The following is a 25053-nucleotide window of genomic DNA, read 5'->3' on the forward strand; positions in this document are numbered from 1 at the left end:
ATGTTATTTGTGGTCAGATTGTTGAGAAACTGCCTGTACATTACCTTTTCTAAAATTTTTGAGAATGCTGGTAAAAGTGAAATCGGTCTGTAGTTTGCTGGTATCTCTTTATCCCTTTTCTTGAATAGTGGCTTAACATCTGCATATTTTAGCCAGTCAGGAAATGTCCCAGTTATAATTGTTTACACAAGTAATTGTACTAAACTCACGAGAACATGCCTTAATTAACTTTGTTGATATTTCATCGCTACGGGCTTTAGCATTACTGCTGGGTGGTTTTGGAATCCCAGTTCGTCCTGCGGTTCCTACATTATGCGGCTTCCTTCGTGTTGCTCTGGTTCTGACAGAGTTAGCGAGTGCAACATTCAGTTCTGCACTGCTTTTGCAGGAGGCGTCCTCTCACTGTTGTCTCAATCCTCATCAATGACAGTCCGTCACAATGACTCTACAGACACTTTCGTCCGTGTTGTGACTTAGCTAGTGATGTTCTCCCGCTTTTCCTGTATGTGGTGCCCCTTTAAACATCACTTTCCCTACCTTGTTTACGGAAGCTTCCGCCATACGAACACCAAGAATTTGACAACGATCGAATTCCCTGTCTCCGACACAGCGCACACTCAGCTGTACAGAACACTGTTCAGATCGTGAGTGAAACTAGTAACGTTCTGAGGACACTGCACAGGTGCCGTTCGTGGTCGAATACAACAGCGCAACCTACTTGGCTAGCATCTGCATTTATCAAATTTGTTGCCATGGTCTGTTGTAAATTTTTTAAATTTATGTAGTAGATTGGAAGCCCATGCCGTCAAGATCGGACACGAAATCTTCTTTATTAGTCATCAATGATTAAGTCCGCTACTGTTGTAACTTATTTGTTGCTTCATTTCTTCTTTATTTGGATCGATCGCTGGTTTCAGCCAACAATCTAGCCATCTTCAGATTTAAGATGTAAAACAGATTTTTTCCTTCATGTTAGCAACGCACAACAGCTTACAAAAGTGCACATAATATTGTAGCAGGGCTGAAGAGTATATACGTACCATAAAACGCTATAAAAATATGCTTTATATGTTAGATCTGAAGATGGCTAGATTGTTATACGAAAATAGCAATCTGTCCAAATAAAGAAGTGATCTTGAGTTCATGTGTTTTCGGTCCATAACATAAATTTAAATAATCAGCGTTCATGTTCAAGCTTGCGTATCTTGCGGTATTTCCCTATTTTTGTGCAGCCTGTCAGAACCTACCGTCAAGCAACACCCTCTGTATACTAAAGCAAGAAGGGTATTATTACAAACTTTTATCGAAAGGAACTGCCAAAATTGAAGACAGTAGCAAAAATACATAAATGTTTTACGAGATGTAGCAGCCATTTTAAATAAACTCAAAAACGGACATTAGTCTTGACCTCTGTGTTAATTAATTTTACTCTGCCTTGCGGGTTTCAGCCTTATGCTATTCTCAAAGGCTCAAATATATAAAATACATTACGTTTTACGCACGAATGTATTGCATTACATGTATCTGAGAGTGGCCTAAGGCCGAAAGGCACAAGGCAAAGTAAAATTAATTAACACGAGGCCAAGACCAATACCCATCTTTTAACGTAAAAGAGAAATAATCTAGGAAATTAATGAGTAGTTTGCTTCACATGCTCTGTTGAACGAAAACACTACGGCACTGCCTAACGCTAAAGTGAATGTCACCTGGAGGGCTCTCAGGCCCATGATGCGTTAAGCAAAGTACGAGACATATAAGCAGAGGAGAGAGGAACTGTGAATAATTCTAGCGACAATACGGCTCGCAGATGAAGTCCGCTGCCACAAGCGACTCTGACAGAGTGCAGATCGTCATCGCCCGACGCCATGACCGGACGTCTAGGAACCGACGCAACAACTCACCTGATCGAGTGCTACTGCCGTGGTCGCCTATGGAACGTTTCACAGTGGAAATGCGAGTAGACGACAGGGCTTTGCCCGCACACGCCTAATTACAAAACGCTCTAGAAACAGAATGGGCGGTGATTAGTGGCAAATCTGACGGAAGAGTGGAGTGCTGGTAAAGACACAAGTGTTCCTGCTCATCGCGTGTTGTTGAACGTAGGGCTAAGAAGCAGTCGACCACTGTATGTTCCTGTGTTGATAAGGCGACATCGTCAGTTACGATTCCAGTCAGCACCGGATCATTGGGACTCGAAAGTGGACAAACCTAAAGTTTTCGCCTGGTCGCGTGAATCACGTTTCTTGTCGCATCAGGTCAATGGTCGTGTCTGGCCACATCATCCAGGCGAACTTCTGCTCGAAGCACACTAGGCCAACTGAGGTCAACGAATGACAGCCAGCCGCTTCGTTGGCCGATATTCTCGTAGTGTGTACCGGCAGTTAATAGGCGGCAACGAAGCGGTTGGCCTTGGTTGCAGTTCAGTCTGCTGGCGGTAACATGAAGGCGTTGGCGGCTGGCTGGTCTTGCGTCCTCTCTCCTAGTGTGAGCACCGGATTCAATATTATTGGTTCCCTAGCGTTTTGGTCTGTGGAACGGCTATGTACTTTTTTTTAACGACAGGCACAAGTCGTACTTATTATATTTTGTTGTCCTATTTCACTCTGTCATTTAACAAGAACGTAATCAGAAACACTGGTATATACCGTTGAAATTAGGGTAGCAGGTTGCTAAAGAGCGAAACCAGTCAATAAAGCATATTGAGTGCGAGTTGTGACTGTCCTGAAAGACTTAATTTTAATAGTCCTCTTTCCCCTGCAGGCAAAATGTCTGCTCTCGCTAAGGCTGTGTATTTATAGAGTTTAAAAATAGTCGAGTATGGAGTGCTAAATGCAGAGAGAGAGAGACAGCCTTAAACCCGACAGAGTTTCATCGTAACGGGGACGTTTATATGCCCCTAAAAACTTTAGTTATAAAAACAAATTGGAAAGATTAGATCCTTGAAGGGAAGTAAGTGAGCCATTAGAAAGAAAGGCGCACGATCTGAAAAACTAAACGAATTCTTAATTGACATCTTTTCACCGTGAACGACAAAGAGAAACAAACATAACTAGAGTGACCACTCATCTTGCAGCTGCAGGTATAGGATTCCTAAAAATTTTAGGAACTAGAGTCTTCAATAACACATCAAAATTGTAGTTTTCGTTCGGGAAAAAGAAGTTATGAAACAGTCTATATTCCACTTCAGCTCTGAGGTAGACATTCTGTCCCACCACACTGCCCCCTACTTTTAAAACAGGCGTCGCCTACCAGGCCGCATTTCTTCTTCTTGTTTTCTCATAATCGGCTTCTTGCAATGAAATAAATGCTGCACATGCGACGATTGCTAAATCCTCTTCTTCCTTCATAATACCGGCCGGTGAACAGGAAGCAAAAAGTCTCTTTATATGTTTCAAGTGATTCACGTGTAACCTCCCCCCTCACTTATCGACCTTAATGACAGTGAAAAATTAAACCGCGTGTACCTAATGGGAAATTTGGGAAAGCAATCGTCACCGAAGTTAATCTGTCGGTAAAGAGGGAGGAAAGGGTTACATCTAAATGAAAGGAAAAATGCAAATGAAACTGGTGGAAATTAATTTTGAAAAGGGGTAAAGTTAATAAAGAAAGTAAATGTGCGGCCGTTACGTCAACAATTAACTAGCGGTAATTAGATATTTGAGATTTGGGGGAAATCACGGTCGCCAGTCCTAAGGACAATTACTATAGTAACTGAAAAAGAAAGGTTATTACACATATAGTTAGCACTAGAAGCGTGGCAACGGAAGGTTGACACGTGTAGTGTGAAAACTGAAAGTTTGTCAGAAGTAATAAATTTCGCTACACTCTGACTTAATTTAGCAAAAGATTTAATAAAACCGGAAAATCGAAAGTTAATTTAGTGACTGAAGTTAATAGTGAGCTTTCTTTCTGAAGCACATCGAAATCCAGCAGAATACGGTTAGCCTTGGACTACCTCAACAATAATTTCAAAAGCAACTTGACTCTACGCAATTTAGAAACAAGAGATTTAACTTTGAACTTGAATTAAATGATTCTGAATAATTAACAATAGTAAAATTTAGTACGTACCAAGCTGAGCTGCAGTCACAGGTAAGCTAAAATATGCTAACAAAACTCGCACTCTTAATTTGTGCTTGTGTAATCTAACTATTGTAGCCAGCTATGCTTTAACTGCACTTGGAAACTAAAGTAACGGAATGCAATGATAGTACTTTAATGCTGGCGTCTGAATCTCAACGACACTCGGGTTCATTTCGGAAAAGGAAGGGACCCTGCTTGGTAATGCAATTGGGACAATGAGCAACAAAGGTTCATGCTGAGTTGCTGTAATTTTGCGAGGCAAATGGAACAATTTGAAAAGCTGAGGTCTGCCATACAGTTCTGAAACTTTACGTGCTTTTAGTCTTCCTTGTTAGTTGATTGAAGGTTTGAAGCCGTCGATCGAGGAGGTGGCGACGGTCACTCACTGTCGGCCGTCGCTGTTGCAGAAGCTGGATGTTGGCGCGCCTTCTTCTCGACACGGTCACCAAACGAAACGGGCTTTTGATGTGCGCCGGCTAATGCTTCCCGTCCGCGACACCGTGCCAGAAACTAACATAGCAAGTCGAGCGCAATTACATGCTGCTAAACCCCGAAAACGCGGCAACTCGCGGGAGCGTCACACCACACACCTGCTCCACTCGCTACTCCAGCCAGACTCCAACTGCCCTGCCCGCGCTCCACGCGGCAGAGTTAACACTACCAAAGATCCTACACACTTTGATTCTACACACGACCTATCGATGTAATCGTTCGATAGCAGTTTTCCCTAGGCAAGACCCAGCGTAAAAATACAAATAATATTTACGAAACAAACCAATTATACATCGACATAAATGCATAAATATATATATACAAATAGTAAAACAGTTACAATATGTAAAGACACAGAAATGTCATATGTTCAGGTAACAAAATAAGGAAAAAACTTACAGTACAATAGATGGAAATAGGAGGATATGCATTTCCGGCGTTACACGTGCCCCACATTGTCTGAGGATGTTCGTGTAACCTAAACAGACTCAGAAAATGTCCCCAAAAATAAACAGCGGAAATGCATATGCTCAAAACATCATCAAAATTTAACATTCGTCTAATTAAGCATAAATCAATTTTTTAGACCATAAAAATTGAGTGGAGACTGTCCTAATCTTATTCCACTCTGTCATCTTGCACAAAATAAAACAGGTTGACAACATATTAAAATTCATAGAAAGCATAGAAAATGGTTTAGCTATTCCAAAATCATTAAAATTCGTAACACTATAAGAAATGGAATACTATTTGCAAAATTAATTAGAGTACATGGTCATAAAAACAGGTAGATCAAAATACGCAAATTAATTATTAATTACATAGAATACACATTTTATATAACCTTTTCATAATTATTAACTCGTCATGAGAGTCCACTTAACGCTAAACAAGAAAATAATATACAGTAGATCGACAAAAACATAAATATTGACAACAGAATTCTTTCATATCAGCTGTCCGGGAAGAAAAACAACTGCGCCTTCCGTACTCGCAAGTACAAAGAATGCCGACAGCGGCACAAGAGCCGACAGCGACCCGAGAGCCGACAGCGGCTCCACCTTGCCAATATTGTTGCGCCCGCCTGTGCGGCACGCTTGATCTCACTCGCCTGTGTAGCGGCATTTCCAGAACGTCCGTTTCACTGAATTCTTTAGGAAAACTCACTCCCGAGTAATCTCAAGGAGTCCCTTAATACTATCACAGTGGATAACTCAACACTGTCCATCATCACACGCATGTACTAGCCTGAAACTTAAAACAGCGTCTAAGTACATCGGCAATGACTAGTAAAACACACATTCATGCATTCATGAAATCTGACAGCTAGTTACAAAAGCATATTTACATTCCTTAATCTACTGTGACTCAGCTAAAAACTTAAACTAGCAGCTTGGATTTTTCAATTGGTTAAAACGTCTAATCAAAAATTAATTACTTGTTAATTACAAGTTTTTTAATGACCTCTAGGTCAGGCAAAAGCATCGCAACATGGCACATCCTTAAATCTTACACTCTATATTACATACTGTACAAATTACCCATTCTGTGGTATTAATCAATCCTAGGTTGGTACAATTTCAAGTCTACAATATTCCGTATACCTAATCGTTTTCCAGAGCTTGGATACTCTAAGCAATAAGCATTTGTGTGAGGTATACCAATGACTTTATATGGTCCATTATAAACAAACTTAAATTTAGAGATTTCATGGTCTATCTCGCTCGATTTCTCATGAGCTTTTACAAGTACTAAGTCTCCGATTGCAAACTTCACAAAACGCGCTTTAGCGTCATGACGACGTATGCGAGCATCGGCTTTTAGCTTCATTACTTCTCGCAAACGATCTTTTTTCACACCAATACTAATGTCAGTCCGTGGAGGGAATTTGATTATCTCTTCCAATTCACTTTCTACGCTTTTGTCAATGCTTAGATTCCTTACATTACAGTAGTTCAAATTCATACCTACATCAATACCATTCGGCCAGTTTACAATGTGTATAGGCTGGCATTGCCTATGCACACCGTCTCCTGCCTCGTCAAAACTAACTGCTATTGTTTTATCTTGGGACGTACATGTCAAAGTTTTGCTTTCGCAATTAATCACTGCACGGTACTTTAATAGCCAATCTAACCCGATAATTACTTCCGTAGTTAAGTCTGGCACGACGACAAACTCTTGTTCAAATCGTGCCCCACATATCTGGAAGTGGACAAAAATCTGTTTTGTGACCGGTTTACTGGCCTTCCCAGTAGCACTGATAATTTTCACTCCTGTTACTGGCATAACTACGATGCCAGGTCTATCTTTCAGTAACTCAAATATTTTCCCAGATACAGCGCTCAATTCTGCACCGGTGTCAATCAACACGTTTAGTTGTAGGTCGTGCATATTAGCAGACACTACTATCTGTCTACACTTGTCCTCGACTGTTTCTTTATTTTCCCACAGTAAATCCTCGTCTATATCCAGGTCATTCCAGAAAAAACCATCCGGCTTTGATCCTAAATCCGGTTTATCTGGCGGCTTTTTCAGCCTCTGTTCACATACAGTCTTAATTTCAACACGTTTGTCCTGAGGCTTAGTCTGTAGCTTCGCCTCCAATACCGAAACCTTTTCCTCTAACTCGTCAACTAGTGAGTGTTGCCCTGCTATCATTTCACTAATTGTCACCTTCGTTGATTCCACTTTGGCCAGATTGATATCATCCGCCAATCTACCTGGAGGAATGTGCCCAGTAGTCTCTGCAATTACTTCCGCTAGATCTGCGCAACCCACACTGCTATCGTCTGACCGTATAATGTCAGCTCTAACCTCATACACGCTGTAATCCACATGCTTTTCTACCAATCGTGTCCGGCTATCACTAAAATTTTCGTAATCTTTCTCCTCAATACTTTCGCAATGTTTAAATTGGAGTTTTGCGTCGGATGGGTCGGCTACTTCTACCACTGTAACTTTCGGTAAAGTCTGCCGGTTAGGGCCAGAACTTTCCGTTACTACTTCAACAGCCAACTCCTGCGGGACGAAACACGACGAATCTTGCTCGTGCTCCCCATTAACATCAACTATTTCTAGTAAAGTCTGCCGGTTAGGGCCAGAACTTCCTATCACTTCACAAATACTATCTTCCTGTGGGACGAAACGCGGCAAATCCTGCCCGCGCTCCCCATAAACGCTTCTCCCATACAGACCCCTATAATCTCTTAGTTCGTCGTATAAGCGACCGAACTGCCGTAACCAGACCTCATCCCTCTCTGCATCCCCTCGCTCGATGACGGACGTTTTATCCGACATCTGATCTTCTCTCAACACTTGCGAATCATTCTTAAACTCAATCTCCAGTTCCGCTGTGGGTATTACAGCTGCCACTTTATAATCGATTTCCGGAACACTACTTAAATTGTTCTCACTGACAGTGAATGTACTTCCTACTGCCGTGTATACAGCTGATCTACTACTTGTGGGCGCACTCCTTTCTCCTAACACTGGCACACTCTCCCGCCGTTGATTATTCCACACGGAATTTTCATAACGACGACACCTGGGTTTTCTCCTGTTATTGGGCCGCCAAAATTTCTCCACGCCCGGTCGGCCCCTCATCGGCGCGGCTAATGGTTTCCCTGTCTCGTCCCAGCAGATACGGTCCCCAGATGCTGCTGAGGCGGCTGATCACACCCTCTGCCGTTATTACTATTCTGTGAAGCCCGTATCACGTTAGTATGATACTGGTTTCCGTCATTCCTGTTATTATTTGCATTGTACCGATTGTTATTACGGTCCGAACGATTATTGTTATTGCTGCCATGGTTGCGGTATGCATTATTCCCATGGTCATCGTTGTTGTGGTTGCTGTGGTACCCGTTGTTGTTACCACGGCCTCTACCACTGTCGCGATTATTGCGCCAATTGTCCTCGTCCTCCACTCTTTCCAGGAAATCATTTATTGTCCTGTAATTGCTTCCTACGTAGCGTTTTGTATCATCTGGAAGCTTCTTGTAGAGTTCCCAGACTATTTCGGATTCCGTGCGGCGATCACGCAAATATTCCAACTTGCGGATCCAACCCTCACAAAACTCCTTCATCGAGCCGCGCGAATTCGCATCGAAAGGCCTCGATACGACAAATTCGCGCCAGACACTTTGCTGTTTTTGCTCTGACCAGTATTCAGCCAGAAACAAATTTTTAAACTCGTCAAAGGTCAAGTTCGTAATGTTGAGGTTTAAGCCCCAACGCTTGGCATCACCAGCCAACACATCAATAACCGCATTAATTTTTCTCTCATTAGTCCATGATCTGGGTAAAACTCTTTCACAGTTTTTAATGAAATCCGTCGCGTGTATACCGCCTTTTTTCAAGGGGTCGAACCGCTCCTCTTTCGTCAACAATTCCGAACTATGTGCACAGATTGGCACATAGCTCTGTTTTTCTTCAAGTTTCTTTTCTAATTCCGACACTCTCGTAATCACTTGGCAAGTGGTTGTCGCAAGCGTTTCCACTTCCCTCTTTTTCTCTTTGCAGGTATTAGCCTGCTTCCTCACTTTGGTATCTACTTCGGATACTAAAACCTTTAAAGTTTCCACCTTCTGTTGATCGTCTCTTCTCACTAATTGAATTTGTTCCGTCACCTTATTCTCGATGATCGGAGCAACTGCGTCTCCTACACTTTTCTCGATTCTGCTAATTTCGGAAAAAAACGCGTATTTATGCTCGCAATTTCCGCCTGAACGCCTATCATTTCCTGTTTAAGATTACCGATTTCGGTATTAATCACAACAATATCTTCTTTGATTTTATCAACTTTTGTGTTAACAATTCCAACATTGTTGTTAACAACATTAATAGCTTTGTTCTGATTATCTAGCTTCCTGTCAATTTTTTCAGACTGAGCTTTAATTTCTGCCGATTGAGTTTCTATCTTGTTAGACTGAGCCTTGATTTCGTTAATCAAAACATTCAATAAATCAGTTAAATTCCCGGAAACTACCGGTTTTACTTCCGTAGCGGCTTCCTCTTTAATTGTGCCCCCGTATTCGTCATCAAGGGATTCCGATTTGATTTTCACTTCCGATTCCGAAACATTTTCTAATGTTTGGAATTCCATTTCTGCTCTTTGTTGCGTCTCGGTGGTCGCGTCTTTCATGCTAGCCGCCTGCCCCTGAACAATGGGTACCGCGGTGCGTGTTTCCCACTGTTCGACCGATTGTTCCGTACCCAAGTCTACCAAATTTTGGTAATTGTTGCCTTCACTCATTTTAATAATTTTCAATATAAATAACAAATCTCAAATCTAATTAGAATTCCTCAGACTAATATTCTCGCTGACGTATCGACCATTTCGTAACCAGTACTTTGTTACGAGATTTGCACAATGCAAAATTCGTGTCCAGAACAACCTCAAATTTGAAGATTGTCCTGTCACCAGGTCGCCACGTGTAACCTCCCCCTCACTTATCGACCTTAATGACAGTGAAAAATTAAACCGCGTGTACCTAATGGGAATTTTGGAAAAGCAATCGTCACCGAAGTTAATCTGTCGGTAAAGAGGGAGGAAAGGGTTACATCTAAATGAAAGGAAAAATGCAAATGAAACTGGTGGAAATTAATTTTGAAAAGGGGTAAAGTTAATAAAGAAAGTAAATGTGCGGCCGTTACGTCAACAATTAACTAGCGGTAATTAGATATTTGAGATTTGGGGGAAATCACGGTCGCCTGTCCTAAGGACAATTACTATAGTAACTGAAAAAGAAAGGTTATTACACATATAGTTAGCACTAGAAGCGTGGCAACTGAAGGTTGACACGTGTAGTGTGAAAACTGAAAGTTTGTCAGAAGTAATAAATTTCGCTACACTCTGACTTAATTTAGCAAAAGAATTAATAAAACCGGAAAATCGAAAGTTAATTTAGTGACTGAAGTTAATAGTGAGCTTTCTTTCTGAAGCACATCGAAATCCAGCAGAATACGGTTAGCCTTGGACTACCTCAACAATAATTTCAAAAGCAACTTGACTCTACGCAATTTAGAAACAAGAGATTTAACTTTGAACTTGAATTAAATGATTCTGAATAATTAACAATAGTAAAATTTAGTACGTACCAAGCTGAGCTGCAGTCACAGATAAGCTAAAATATGCTAACAAAACTCGCACTCTTAATTTGTGCTTGTGTAATCTAACTATTGTAGCCAGCTATGCTTTAACTGCACTTGGAAACTAAAGTAATGAAATGCAATGATAGTACTTTAATGCTGGCGTCTGAATTTCAACGACACTCGGGTTCATTTCGGAAAAGGAAGGGACCCTGCTTGGTAATGCAATTGGGACAATGAGCAACAAAGGTTCATGCTGAGTTGCTGTAATTTTGCGAGGCAAATGGAACAATTTGAAAAGCTGAGGTCTGCCATACAGTTCTGAAACTTTACGTGCTTTTAGTCTTCCTTGTTAGTTGATTGAAGGTTTGAAGCCGTCGATCGAGGAGGTGGCGACGGTCACTCACTGTCGGCCGTCGCTGTTGCAGAAGCTGGATGTTGGCGCGCCTTCTTCTCGACACGGTCACCAAACGAAACGGGCTCTTGATGTGCACCGGCTAATGCTTCCCGTCCGCGACACCGTGCCAGAAACTAACATAGCAAGTCGAGCGCAATTTCATGCTGCTAAACCCCGATAGCGCGGCAACTCGCGGGAGCGTCACACCACACACCTGCTCCACTCGCTACTCCAGCCAGACCCCAACTGCCCTGCCCGCGCTCCACGCGGCAGAGTTAACACTACCAAAGATCCTACACACTTTGATTCTTCACACGACCTATCGATGTAATCGTTCGATAGCAGTTTTCCCTAGGCAAGACCCAGCGTAAAAATACAAATAATATTTACGAAACAAACCAATTATACATCGACATAAATGCATAAATATATATATACAAATAGTAAAACAGTTACAATATGTAAAGACACAGAAATGTCATATGTTCAGGTAACAAAATAAGGAAAAAACTTACAGTACAATAGATGGAAATAGGAGGATATGCATTTCCGGCGTTACAAGGCGTCGCCTACCAAGCCGCATTTCTTCTTCTTGTTTTCTCATAATCGGCTTCTTGCAATGAAATAAATGCTGCACATGCGACGATTGCTAAATCCTCTTCTTCCTTCATAATACCGGCCGGTGAACAGGAAGCAAAAAGTCTCTTTATATGTTTCAAGTGATTCAAAGGAGTTTACCACTTCATACAACTGGGGTGAAATTACATTTGGTGTTCCACAAGGTTTGATCTTGGGTCCCCTCCTGTTCTTGATACGTGTGAATGACCTCCCTTCTTTTCTGAAACAAGATGCTGAACTGACACTGTTTGCTGATGATACAAGCATAATTATTAATCCAGTAAGAGAACGTCCGATAGAAAATCATACGAATAAGGTTTTTGGAAAAGTTATTAATTGGTTTTCTGCGAATGGGCTTGCTCTGAACTTTGAAAAAACACAGTACATCGAATTTTCTGCTGCAAAAAGCATAAATCCTTCAATAAACATAACAAATCAAAAGAAGTCAGTAGCCAAGGTAGAACATACTGTTTTTGGGTGTACATATACATGAAAATCTTAATTGGAAAATTCATATTTTGTATCTCATAAAGCGACTAGGTTCAGCAACTTTTTCGATCAGAATAATTGCCAATTTTGAGGATGTAGAAATTAGTAAGCTAACATACTTTGCATACTTCCACTCTCTGATGCCACATGGAATAATACTCTGGGGCAACTCAACACTTAGGCAAAAGGTATTCACTGTTCAAAAGAAAGCAATTAGAATAATATGTGGGGTTCATAGTCGCACATCTGTTTAAAAGGTTAGGAATTCTTAACACTGCTTCACAGTTGGACCAGTTTAAAATCAACAGCGACATTCATGATTACAAAATCAGAGAAAAGAAAGACTTACACTATCCTTTATTTATTTGTTTTTGGCACAGAAAGGGGTAAAATATGCTGTTATAGAACTTTTTGATAAATTACCAGATGAAATAAAATGTCTGACAGGCAACAGTAGTAGTTTCAAAAACAAATTGATATCATACCTCCTTGACAACTCCTTTTATACCATAGATGAATTCTTGAAAGTGAGTAAATAAATCTGGAGATATAATATATGCTTTTTGTGCCGTATAAGGGAATGGGATAGTAAATAGAAATATTTAGGTGTAACACTATAACGTAAAAAAAAAACTTGTTTCTTGTGCGTATTTCCTGTGCATTTGAAACGTTCCGCATCATAAAGGTTTTTCCGTGCTATTGATCAATGGAACACGTAACTAACTAACTAACGCTACTTTACACCAATGACAAAACGAGAGAAACGTCGCCAAGTTATCAGCGTCAACTGCGATTCAACGTGACTGAATCCCTCCCTTGGCCACAAGATCATCGTTTGGTGTGGATGAGAGCCCAAACGCAGCTGCGTTGGCAACCAACGTTCTGCCGAGTCCAGTCTCTTGTCGTTCGTTGGCCTGCTTTGGCCTAGTGCGTAACATTACCATATTCCACCACTATATCGTAGATTCCATGAATCTAGAGCTTCGTGACTGTAATGATACAGTTCTCGGTTCTTATCCAATAGCACGAGATCAATTCACTGAAACATCTCACTAACTCAGTGTTGCCACATTCACCCTTGGGAAAAAACTATATAGCTCCAACTTCTGGAAAATACGGATATTTGTGGCTGCAAAAGGGTCTTCTAACTATACCCGTTGATACCGATTCTAGACTGTCAACACAACTGCCCAAGTCCCCACTTTCAGCTAATACCATAGCTCTTTCTATGCTGGCTAGTGACGTCAGTCCTGTATTGTCAGAAAAGTCCTACGTCAGAATTACGATGTGTATTATAAATTAAATTAAGTGTAATATAAACTTAAATTACATTGTATAATAATTCAGTACGTTCAAATTACACTTTGATTCCCTAACAAATTAGCGATACTGATCACGTGCAAACCGGGTTGAAAGTGTGTGGAAAGATAGAAAACATACAAGGACAAAAAAATCACTGCAAAAATGTCAAAATAAAAATAAAACAGTGTTATCTTGTTGTGGACCAAACGATTACGTATTATCAGAAGTTTACCAAACTAATGTTGAATTTGGTCTGGGCGATGTATTGCAAGACTTACCGCTACAGCTTTGTAGATGTCGTAATTATTTTATAGTAATTAAGTCATCGTATTTTAAGTATAACAAATGATCAGAATCTAGGTACTTCGACAATTGGCCTTGATCGAATACAGCAACTGAAGGTGTTCCAAAAAAGCGTCAAATTTGAGATGAACATTGGTCAGAATGAGGTTTTCACTCTGCATCGGAGTGTGCGCTGATATGAAACTTTCTGGCTGATTAAAACTGTGTACCGGACGGAGACTCGAACTCGTCACTTTTGCCTTTCGCTTGCAAGTGCTCTAACATCTGAGCTACCCAAGCACGACTTAGTCCCCGTCCTCATAGCTTTAGGTCCGCGAATATCTCGTCTCCTACGTTCCGAAATTCACAGAAGCTCTCCTGCGAAGTTTGCAGAACTAGCACTTCTGTAAGAACGTATATTACAGAGACATGGCTTAGCCACAGCCAGGGGCATGTTTTCAGAATGAGATTCTCACTCTGCAGCAGAGTGTGCGCTGATATGAAACTTCGTCGCGGGGTAGGTTCTGTGAAGTTTGGGAGCTGGAGACCAGGTAGTGGAGGAAGTAAAGCTGTGAGGACAAAGCGGCAGTCGTGCTTGGATGACTGAGACGGTGGAGCACTTGCCCGTGAGAGGGAAAGGTACCTTTTTAGAGTCACGGTCCGGCACACAGTTTTAATCTCACAGGAAGTGTGATGAAAAGTGGTCTCATACCACGTATATCCCCCCTCCCCCCCCCCCCCAAAACGTATTATGCTACTGCGAATATGAGTTATTTCTGATTTCCAATAGATTTTAGTAAAGCTTTGTATAATTTCCACACCAGAAACCAAATACGAAAACTCGATCCGCTCGAAGAAAGCTAGTAAAGAAAATACCAGCAAAAACACCTGTATGGAAAGGGACGGATGATTTCAAACAATTTTATCCAGTGCCAGAAAGTGTCCGTTATGTTATATCAGACCCTACTTTTATTACGTGATTCTACACCTTGCATGTTAAATAAAGGATTAAAAAAAACGAATAATCTGTCTCTGAAAGTACTTATGGAACATACAGAAAATATAAAGCACTTATCTCCATGATATTCACAAGGTACTAATTACAATCAGCGCTTTTCAGACAACTGTCAAATAGAGTCCTGCAGAAAAGGAGCTTGCAGACGGATGACTGTGGCATTTAGTCTTAGCTATGACAGGGACGCAGCTGTTACGCGGCTTACGAGTTCCCTACATGAAGCGGACGACGATAATGCCGTGCTTCCCTAGTATCCTCCTGCGGTGAGCCACTGACTCGGGCCACTTACATTTTCCCGGCTATTAACTTAATTGGTGTGTAATTGGCAAAAGAGTTAACGGAGCGAATATTACCGCGTTTCCGCCCCGCAAGCGCATTTGCACGCCCCCACAGTGCTTATAAGTAAGGCGCACACTTTTAAGGCGTAAGGCCAGGGCTCAGGCTGTTTTTGGAGTTTATGAGAGTGCTGCCAAGCGCATCACGCAGAATGAGTCACGTAAATACTTTAAGGATCTATTTCTTGGAAAGGTTCCATTATCGCACGGCTATCTGTTCTTTAACTACATGCTATCTTTGAAAGGGTACAGTACCGCCCGACATTGAAAATAGGTACAACATACTTCATTATTCTTGTCAGAACAACACATTTTTTTGTAAAAATAACTCAATTTCAATTAATACAGAGAAGCCGGATACCAGTGTGGGAAAGAATGGCAATTTATTTATTTAATTTATCACATGTGCACTCCCACAAAGTAAATCCCTACATCCAGTTTGGTGAGATCTGTGAAATGCTAACCGCAGATAGTGAATGTGAATATATGATCATCTTTGAGTCGATCCTTTGGCCACCTTTGGTGGGATCAAAGAGATGAAATTTACCTGAGCTTTGAGCGCCTGAAATGTGGCTGACCAATGCGGTAGCATGGTCTTCCCCCACCTCGACAGAGGTGCGAGATGACCTAGAGAACGGCCATGTTTCAGCACTCTGCCGCTGGATGTTGTGCTGTTAAGACCTGTTTTAGTTGTGCTCCGTAATGACAAAAGAGTGGATACATGGTACGCATGTGGAATATTTAAGAGTAGTTTGAAATAATAATTTCTCTATTTCAGGAACTTTTGTGGGGAGAATTAAGTGTCAGGCAGGTAATATTAATGGGATTGTAGTAATCTTCGGAAGTGACCAACGGTCACAATGAAACCACGTATAGCAATAAGTTGAAATACTTCCGTGTGCTTAAGTTAAGCTGAATTACTAGCGTGTGTACAATAAGTTGAAATATTTAAGAAATGGCGTGTGCAGGACTTGAAATTAGAGACGAGTACTTCCACGTGGTGAGTACTGTGTGAGTCTCAAACTGTGTATGAGACAAAAGATAAAGAGAAGTACTCGTCCATGGTATCAGTTGAGGACTCGCGTGTGTGATGAATACGTTCTTAATATTACTTTGCGTGATATGATTCCGTGTGACGCTAGATTTAAACTCTGAGAGAGAAGCAAGGTGAGTCGGCCGTCTATCCAGCAACGCCACTTGGCTTGCATTGCACAGGGAGACGTGCATATATCTCCAGAGTTCACAGTAGGAAAGTAGAATTACGAAGTGGGGCAGTGTCGTGTGAAAATGGGATAAATATTAATTGAAGTGGGAAAGTTGAAAGTGATAGTGTTGTGACTATTTAGTGTTTTGTATTTCATATTGTAGTGTGATGTATGTCATGTAATTTGGGTATGGGAGGTTTGCATGGGAGAGTAGCAAGGTAGTTTCAAAAGATTAGTGGGTTATGCTTGTTCCTTCTGTACCGCTCGATCTGGAGGAAAGTTTCGTGATGATGATTGTGAGAGTCGAAGTGTGAGGTATAATAAAAGATCCACCATCCTATCCAGAAAGTGCACTGTAGCGTTAAATAATTACGAGACCATAATATAGAGATAGACCAATGTAAAGCCATGCCCACTGGGCGGAATTTCTCATGTGTTATTGTTGTAGGTTATAGAATTTGTGTGTTTAGGTTAGAGAATTTATCGGAATAAATAAGATAGTGAAAAGAAAAAGATTGGTGGACTTTTCCTTCGAATTGTATGTTGTCATAATGTCCCAAATTTATAATGTGTGCGCCATTCATATTCAGTGCGGTGGCCACGTGTTGACAAAAGCCGTTAAATAAAAGACAAAAAGAAAATGTGGTATTGCCAGTGCGTAGTGTACAGTCAGAGTTCTGTAAATTACTGATAGTCAGATGCGTGTTTCCGTTGCGTATTAATCATATAGGAGGATAACTTGTAACTTAAGTGTGAGTACTAGAGTTCATGTTACTCGATAAATAAGAATGAATCCACTCGCTTGGCAGACCACTCATCTTGCAGGCCTGACTGCTTGATGCCACAGTATGAGCAAGGCATGTGGGTGCCTCTCATCTTCATTAAAAAGAGCGTTTTATGTATTTAGTCCATTCATATTACACACACACACACACACACACACACACACACACACACTTTGTTCAAATTTCGTACACATCCTTTTGTTATTAAAGGAATGATGGTGTCAAAATCTCGGATTTTTATTTATTATCGTTCTGGAGATAAAAAGAATTTCCTAAAACTCCTAAAACCTACGCTTGATTTTTTAAAACCAAGTTAGGAACAATTACAGATTGACTTTCATTATCATTTGAAGCCATTCCAAAGTTACCAGTGCTTAAAAAATCAATTAATTAGTATTTTCTTTTTAAAACTTTAGTCACTGTGCATTACGTAATACAAAAATAGGTCAGAATTATTATTTCATTATATTTTGCCTTGTGAGTGCATGAGAATGATTGAGAGAGTGTATGTGGGACATACGTTAAAATTAAATATTTCATTTTACTGAAAACCTTGTACTAACGAACTGTGGGAATCTTATGTTGCAAACGCGATTCAGGTGACGTACGTCGGTGTGTGCTTGCTTTTGTATAAAAGTAACCAGAATGGAAGTTAGAAGCGGAATAAGTTTATTTATCAGTTTGAAGAATATTTCGCACTTCGTTTATTCTGATTAAACCAAATACAAGAATTTGAAGTTTTGTTGACATTAATTACTATCGCATTAGTGATTGGATGAGGCAAGATTGGCAGCAAGAATGATCTCGAACGAACGTTCTGATTGGTCGTTTTGATCAACAGCCAATCAGAATTAAGTTGTTCCCGTGCGAAAATAGGAGTGGGCATATAGGAGAGAACCTCGAGAAAGAGTCGCTTGCTAGCCGGTCTACGGATAACACGATGTCAGCTCGCTCCTTAAAAATGCTCTGCAAGATGAAGAAATAGTTAGCTAATTTCGGTTCGAACATATCGTGACTGAAACGACTGGATTTACGAACATTTTAATGAAAGTTTGGTGTTCATAAATTAAATAGTTTGAGAGATATGAGCTTGTGAACTTTCTGGTCGTGGTAACAACTCCGCGTGGCGTGTTTCTTGCTCTGTACGGAATATTCTGGCGATCACCTCTTACGAAGAAGACCACTGAAACGACCGAATATTTATCTCGCCAATGTTTGTGGGTCTGCGACTGGTAGAACGTGAAAATTAGTCGGGTCGGACCTACAAAAATTCTGGCTGCCTTTCGAGAATATTTGTTATGCAGACAGTGAACTTTGAGTGATAAGGTTTTACTATATTAAATACGGACTTGATTGCGATTCCATGTGTTTCAAAATCAATGAAATGCAGAGTTAATCTAATTTTAAACGATTTTGTGCAAGTAGATTGAAGATCCCAAATCATGAACTTTCAGGAACTGACTTTAAACTAGAGTTACGCGGCCTGTGTGTGGCAAATATTAGGTGATGGTTTCACCAACGCTGCTTTACACTGCCTAGCACATATCTGCTATCACAGAGTGAAGGGACATCGGCAAGAATCACATCGACGTAGGTGGACTGAACGATAGCTTAGTAACAAAAACGCAGACGACCCTCCCCGGCACACCGCAGTGCCTATTCATTCAGTTTTGATTTCGTTCTGTTTACGAATAAAAATGCATAGCAAAAAATTTTCGAGTCTTTCTGAATACACCAGAATAGCTAAAAGACTGGGGATGGTGTGGTCTCAACAATGCAATGAAGATCGTGAGGCGAGACTTGCTGCGGCTTGAGAATATTAGCCTTTAACTCGCTATTTGTAAACTCCTACCAAAATTCAGGCACGAAATAACAGTCATCGAGAGCGTCAGACATATCTCGCTCCTTATAACCCTTCACTCAAAGAGGCTTAAATCTGCTGTAGAAGTGGAAATTTTGAGAGGGAAGAGGCGCATGTGAGTTAGTTTTCATGCTCCGATTGGCACTTATTGCTAACAATATACCTTTTCGCTTTTAACGCCTGCAAGTCCTGATGAGCTTATAGCAACATCATGAACAAAGGAGAAGGCCAGATGCTACGTGTTGGAATCCATCCCGTGATAGTGAAGCAAACAACCTCTTCCTTCATTCATGTCTCTAATCATACTACGACAGACGTAGTATGCAAAGAAGCTTTGTAAATCAAAAATTAATTCCACGCTTATGAAGTCTCTGGCACACTCATAAGTGAATACATCGGCAACGCCGGGTTATTGAGCTAGTTACGCATGAAAGAAGGGACGAGATGAGAGTGGAATTAGATTTAATGTCAAGATGCATGTAGGTCACCCACGAAAATAAAATCAAAACATCTAAAATATGTGCACAAATCGAAGTTTCACGGTTCATAACGAGTGAGTACTGAACAAAAATCTGCGATGGTTCGAGCATGTTAAAAAAAAATAGCTATGACAGGTGGATTAAGAGGGCGTTAGTGTGGCCCCTGAGAGGAACTGAGAGGAGGGAGCCACCTTCGTGATGGAGCTGTGCAGGGTCGCTGGGCGGTTTAACTGAAGTGGAGCTCCTCACGGAGGTCCAGTGTGGGCTGTTATTATCCTGTGGCTGTGAAACTTGTTAGATGTGCTAATGCTTCAGTGCGGAACCGATTTACGTTCGAAAACAAATTAGTTCCAGCTGTGGCCACGAAATGAGAATCTGGCAGTGTAAGAGTTTGCATGACGGTATAACATCCGCACTGACAGTTGGCAAGACGTAACATGACTGAACAGAGTGGCTATCGGGAAGAGAAACCGTGCGCTGTTAGTGAAACTTCTTTTTTTGGATAACGGCAATGACAGTGCTGTATTGGTCTGAGGATAGGCGCTATGTTATTAAATAGTCTACAGAAAATGATAACGGAATTCGGAAACACGGATCCGCATGGTGTGGGACCAAGCAGAAGAAGTCTAATCTCAGTGAAAGTTATTGACGAGGCTGCTGCTACTGCGGTCATGCAGCACTTGCCCTGGATAGTGCCAGTGCTGGTGCAGCGTCACGAGAATTGTCCATTCCACAGTCAACAGTACAGAAAATTTCGCAGTCCATTTTACACAGGTACCCATACGAGACCCAGACAGTGCAGCAGCGGAAACCTCGTGATCCGCAGTAACTTTATGAATTTACGGATCGAAGTTCTTTGGAGTGACGGGGCACATTTTACACTACAGGATGGAGTGAATACACAGAAGTAGCCAATTTGGGGTGGTGTTAAACCGCGTGTTGCGCATCAAGAGCCATTGCACTCACCGTATGTGACTATGTGGTGTGGATTCACCAGTACCTTTATTTTCGTTTCATTCTTGTTTGAAGAGAGGGCCTGACAGGTGTTCTGTGACGTCTGCGCATAATCGAAATATCATTGTACAGCTTGTGATTCCTACTTTGGAAGAGCGCAACTATGTGGGAACCATTGTTTTCATGCGAGATGGGGCAACACCTCATGTTGCTCGCCTGGTGAAAGATCTACTAAATGCAACATTCTGTGAAAGTGATATCTCCAGAGGTTTCCCAGGTGCGGAGCCTGTAAGATGACTTTTCGCTTGGGGACATCTAAAAGAACACAGTTACCTTCGACATGTTCGGTCTCTACCTGATCTGAGGGCCGATGTGGTGGAACACGATGCTTACTTTCCACGGGAGCAGAAGCGAACAACTGTTTTATGGATGTAGCATCACGTCGACATCACCGGTTTGTTAGTTAGCTACATGTTTCATAGATCATTTGAAGGATTCTTTTATTGAAAAGATGTGGAAGGAATTAGTTTACAGGATATACATACATTAATGAAAATCTTGTCATTTTATTGGTATTCATGCAACTACACTTAAAAGAAAGTTATATTTATTTTTATTTATATTCTTATTTTTATTTTATTTTATAAGCAGTAATTCTTCGCTGGATCAAAAGGAATTGTCCAAGGGAAATGATTTCAAATTAATTTTAAAACTTGCTACGTTTATCTTATTAGGCAAATGACCAAAAGATTTTATTGCTGAATATTCAACTCCTTTCCGAGCCACTGGCAGCTTTAACAATTGGCAATAAATGTCATTTTTCTCTCTAGTGTTGTAGGTCTGTACATAACGTTCTTCTCAAACTCGTATTGCGACGGCGCAGTTAAAATGCCTAGGTCCTTGAAGAGGTACCTACGTGACGTCCGTGGCTGAATAAAACGTATTACTCTTACTACTCGCTTCTGTGTAATGAGGACTTCTTTCTATTTGATGAGCTACCCTAGAATATTATTTCGTGCGACCTTATTGAGTAGAAATACGGAAAATATGTCAAGATGTTGATACGTTTGTTTCCAGGATTGGGAATTATACTACGAAGAAAAGTAGTTGAAATAACTGTTTGAGAAGTTCAATAAAATTTTTCCAGTTCAAGTTTTCATCAATATGTGGACCCAAAAATTTGGAGCATTCTACCCTAATAACTGACTCCTCTCATGTGCTACGTCAGTTGTTGTACAGAACTCAGGGTAAGGTGCTCCTTCAAAATTTATGGACACTCCATTTTCTGACAGCCAATTAATAATTCATTGGGAAATATCATTCTCTAATTCTTCTGTTTCTTTCTCTCGAATGGGCTTTCTTAGGCCACAAGTATCGTCAGCAAAAAGTAGCAATTTTGCTTTTTGAATGTTAAGTGGAAGGTCAATCAATAGAAGTGGACCCAAAATTGAACCCTGTGGCGCTCCCTTTGTGATTTTACAGCAGTCACAGAAATTTTCTACCTTTCAGACGTTGCCTGAATTCTTCAGCACAATCCTTTGCATTTTGTTTGTCAGGTATGCTTCAAACCAGACATGTGTAAAGCCATCAATTCCATAAAACATGATTTTTCCTAAGAGTGTATCATGAACGACACAACATCCTTGGAGAGGTCACAAAAATATTCAACCAGTGATATATTATTATTTGAGGTTGTACTGTTTGATCAGTAAATGTATAAATAGCATTATGAATCGAGCAACCTTTTTGCAACTGAAACTGTGACGTGCTAAGGAAGTTGTTTTCACTTAAGTGTGTGACTACTCTCGAAAACAGTACCTTCTCGAAGATTTTGGAAAAAGATGTCAGTCAGAAAATTGGACGATGACTGTTTAAGTCTCTCTAGTCATCTTTCTTATGAGCTGGTTTAATAATTGCATATTTTAACCTTTCTGAAAAAATTCCCTGTGCCAGTGATGTACGAGGTGTGTTTTTTTAAGTAAGTGCCGTTTAGAAATTAAAAAAGACGTGCTAAGATATCTCAATAATCTTATTTTTACGTAAAAGCCTGTACTTTAATCTACGCACTGAGCCATTACAGTCTGATTCTTCCTTGTTTACGTCGTGTACTGAGTGTTCAAAATGTCTCCGATATTCGTGAGTCCCGCCGACTGTGAAGACTGTTTTAACATTTATTAGTGCTAAAGGCCTAAAGGCGATCGATATTCATCGTGAGATCTGTGCAGTTTACGGAGAAAACATTATGAGTGATGGAATGGTAAGAAAGTGGGTGAGAGCATTTAAAGATGGCCGCACAAATGTGCATGATGAACAACGGAGTGGGCGTCCTTCGGTCGTTAATGAAAGTTTGGTGCAGGAAGTGGACAATAAGGTAAAGGAAAACAGACGCTTTACGATTTCCTCCTTGCGGGATGACAGCGAGGAAGATATTTTCAAGTATGTTTTATATTGTGAAGTGATGTTTTGGAACGAGTTACGTGATATTGCAACAAAAGTAATAAAAAAGAAGTGTAACTTAAATTGGGAGTGCTGATTACTTTTTTACATCACCATTGTCCTAACACACAAAAGTTTAATCTTCAAGAATGGTTTATGAAACACATCTATAAAACTTTTGAATATCGCAGAATAACACCTAGGCCTCTTCGCATCCGAGCTTGGAATCATCACTACCTAGATCTTCGACGATTGAGTCACGAGTTCAGAACGAGACCAGCGTGGGAAACACGAAAAGATGAGTGCCTTGTTTATCCATTATTTCAAGAAACGACTTTATTAACTGTGCTCTAATGACACCTGCCACATGATATAACTTTGTTGTTGCCCGAAAATGCAATATTTAGAAGCGTGAGCAACACTACAATCATAATTAATTTTTGACCTTTGTTGTGGTAGGGTTGTTAGAACCTGATGGTAATAACAGGAACAATTTTTTTTTTTAACGTAAGTCGGTTGTGCTAACACAGTAGCATATCTACCAAGTTTCGCTACCAGACAATAGTTACAGCACACAGTGGACCACCGTGGGTAGCTGGATTTTAATTATAACCAACGAGTATATCGATCGAGCAATATACGAATGTGTGTGTGTGTGTGTGTGTGTGTGTATGTGTGTGGTGGCGGGGGCAGCTTTCGCTTGGAGTAATCGAGACTAATGGAAGGAGGAAACGAACATCTAGCGAGAAGAAAAGGAGAAGAAGAAGAACGAAACGTTAAGTGTGCTGGAGGGCAACAGCAGCAAGCGCGGGATCACTTTCGGTAGAGACCTTCCACTCGAAGCGGGCGCACCCCGCTAGGCGGCCCGCCTCGCGCCCTTTCACACGTGTCGGGTGCAGCTCCGGCGCGTGGGCGCGGCCGAGGCACATGTGTGTGCGCGTCTGCCTCTGCGGTTGCCATGACATCACGGCCGGCCGCTCTTCCCAGAAGACGACGGAAACAAAGAGTGCTGGCTGCTGGGCCGTTCGGGGAACCGGCGACCACAAAGAGCGGAAGTCCCATCCTCCACACCACTTTACGGCAAGCAGCTGCATGCCATCTACGGCGAGGCTGCAGGCGTAGCTACCGCTTTTGCTTATGACGATACAAGCCGTACAGTCTTATTGTACACAAATGCACCGGACGAAACGGTTAGTCACCTCAGGACACGTGACGCTAATGCTGTGTGTAACAGATCGCCGAGGAGGCGAATCCACATATTTATTAAGGTAGTAGTTTCTCCATGTCTGAATGATGCTAATTCGGTAACTGTTGTTCAGTTATTCAAAAGCCGTTCCAGTTGCTTTTTTCGAACTTTACACGACCGGTTGTATTAGGCCATTACCAAGTGTATCTGAAACTGCCAGATGTTAATACATAATATGTTGGGCCTACATACAGGGTGAGTCACTAACTATTGCCACCAAGAATAAGTCCGAAAGTATGATAGAAGCTGAAAAATTTGTGGAACAAGAGTTACATGGGACAACGGGGGCCATAATATGACGTCGGTTTTTTGTTGCTAGGTCGGGTCGCTTCAGAGTTATGAAGGTCAACTTTGTTTATTTAAATGGGATGCTACAGTTTGGTACTTATTTTCTGAGAGCGGCCATCGAAATGAATCCAATGATATTTAACGGTAAGGTCTTTTAAGATCAACAAAGGGAACAAAGGTGGCATGGACGTCCATTTACAGAAGGTGTTCGAAGTGATGACCATTTGAATCAGTGCAGTGTTGCAATCTTCTTATCGTGGACTGAGTGGTATTCTTTATCACGTCACCGAGCGAGGTGGCGCAGTGGCTAGCACACTGGACTCGCATTCGGGTTGACGACGGTGCAAGCCTGCGTCCGGCCATCCTGATTTAGGTTTTCCGTGACTTCCTTAAATCGCTCCAGGCAGGATGGTTCCTTTGAAAGGGCACGGCGGACTTCCTTCTCCGTCCTTCCCTAATCCGATGAGACCGATGACCTCGCTGTCTGTTCTCCTCCTCCAAACAACCCAACCCCAACTTTATCACATCGACACTTACCGAAGCACATGCTCCGACAACCGTCTCTCACACATCTTCAGGTGTAGTTGGAACGTCTTAATAAACAATGTCTTTTACGAATCCCCAAAAGAAAAACTTCAGAGGCGTCAAGTCTGGCGAACAAGCCGGCTACAACACATCTCCTCCGCGTCCAAT

The 25053-nt window shown here is 41.3% G+C and overlaps 1 non-coding gene across 1 annotated transcript; it reads left to right on the forward strand.

The window, feature by feature from the left end:
- The first annotated feature begins 13628 nt into the window (after nucleotides 1–13628).
- On the forward strand, nucleotides 13629–13735 carry LOC126204734 (small nucleolar RNA SNORD56). The gene has a single exon (XR_007540535.1). It is a non-coding gene; the product is annotated as a small nucleolar RNA SNORD56 (small nucleolar RNA).
- The last annotated feature ends 11318 nt before the right edge of the window (nucleotides 13736–25053 follow it).

Source organism: Schistocerca nitens, chromosome 9 (assembly GCF_023898315.1).
Source record: "Schistocerca nitens isolate TAMUIC-IGC-003100 chromosome 9, iqSchNite1.1, whole genome shotgun sequence".
Lineage (NCBI taxonomy): Eukaryota > Metazoa > Arthropoda > Insecta > Orthoptera > Acrididae > Schistocerca > Schistocerca nitens.